This window comes from Piliocolobus tephrosceles, unplaced genomic scaffold, assembly GCF_002776525.5.
Source record: "Piliocolobus tephrosceles isolate RC106 unplaced genomic scaffold, ASM277652v3 unscaffolded_41477, whole genome shotgun sequence".
In the NCBI taxonomy this organism is placed as follows: domain Eukaryota; kingdom Metazoa; phylum Chordata; class Mammalia; order Primates; family Cercopithecidae; genus Piliocolobus; species Piliocolobus tephrosceles.
The window spans coordinates 3,428-4,838 of record NW_022325951.1 but is presented as its reverse complement, the minus strand read 5'-3'; the positions used below and the strand labels follow the sequence as shown (position 1 = coordinate 4,838).

The following is a 1,411-nucleotide window of genomic DNA, read 5'->3' as shown; positions in this document are numbered from 1 at the left end:
TACAGAGCCAGACCCTGTCTCAAAAAATAAAAAATAAAAAAAAAAAATAGAGTTCAAGACCAGCCTGGGCAACACAAATATAAAACATAGGAGTAAATCTAATAATTTTATAAGCAAAATGGATTAGCCAGGCTAATTAGCCTGGCTAATTTTTGTATTATTAGTAGAGACAGGGTTTCACCATATTGGCCAGGCTAATCTCGAATTCCTGACCTCGTGATCCACCCACCTCGGCATCCCAAAGTGCTGGGATTACAGGTGTGAGACACCGCACCCGGCTGAAAAGGGAACACTTACATACTGTAGATGAGAATGTAAACTAGTATAGCCACTATGGAGAAGAGCATGGAGGTTCCTCAAAAAACTGTGTCTTTATTAAAAATTTTTTAAAAAATTAACCAGGTGTCGGCCGGGCGCGGTGGCTCAAGCCTGTAATCCCAGCACTTTGGGAGGCTGAGACGGGCGGATCACGAGGTCAGGAGATCGAGACCATCCTGGCTAACACGGTGAAACCCCGTCTCTACTAAAAATACAAAAAACTAGCCGGGCGAGGTCGCCGGCGCCCGTAGTCCCAGCTACTCCGGAGGCTGAGGCAGGAGAATGGCGTAAACCCGGGAGGCGGAGCTTGCAGTGAGCTGAGATCCGGCCACTGCACTCCAGCCCGGGGGACAGAGCAAAACCTTGTTTCAAAAAAAAAAAAAAAAAAATTAACCAGGTGTCATGGGGCATGACTGTATTCCCCTGGAATCGCCAACAATAGAGAGCTGTTAGATTAATTAGAGACCTGAGATAATAAGAAATCCAGGCATCCTTTACATAGTCTTCTGTTGTTCTTTCTTCCCAGAGACTTGCGAATGTGTGGAATGACACTATCAGCAGCAATTGTAGCCTTGATAAGACAGTCGAATTCTTTTTCACTAATAGCAGGTTGCAAATGATGAGGGGTAATAGCTTTACCTTTAAATCTTTTGGTGCCTTTGATGCGGCTTCAAGTATCTCTGCAGTAAGGTATCCAAGGATGGCTACACTGTTCACAGTGGCAGTCACGCCCACACATCCATGACTGGTTGTCCTACATTTCAGATGTCTGTCTATGAATATGGCCCACTGGGAACTGTAAGGAGGCTCTCTGTGAGCGGGAAACAACCACCTTTGTCCTGGCCTTTCCGGTGTCCTTCTCAGCCTTACCACCACCCTTGCAAGTTCTGCCGAAGTTCAAACAAGGCAGAGAAAGGGCTAGTCAGACACACGGTGAGATCCTACCACCTACTGCTTCATGGCACGGTGATTCAGACTGTCCAGAGAGTTTATGTTTTGTATGTGTGGTAAAATATATATAACGTAAGACTTACTATTTTATTTTAATCTTTTTTTTTTTTTTTTTTTAAGACAGAGTCTCACAGCCCAGGCT

The 1,411-nt window shown here is 44.8% G+C and overlaps 1 pseudogene; it reads right to left on the bottom strand.

Moving 5' to 3' along the window:
* Positions 1–816: 816 nt before the first annotated feature.
* Positions 817–1,205, bottom strand: LOC111521846 (annotated as a pseudogene).
* Between the last annotated feature and the right edge of the window lie 206 nt (positions 1,206–1,411).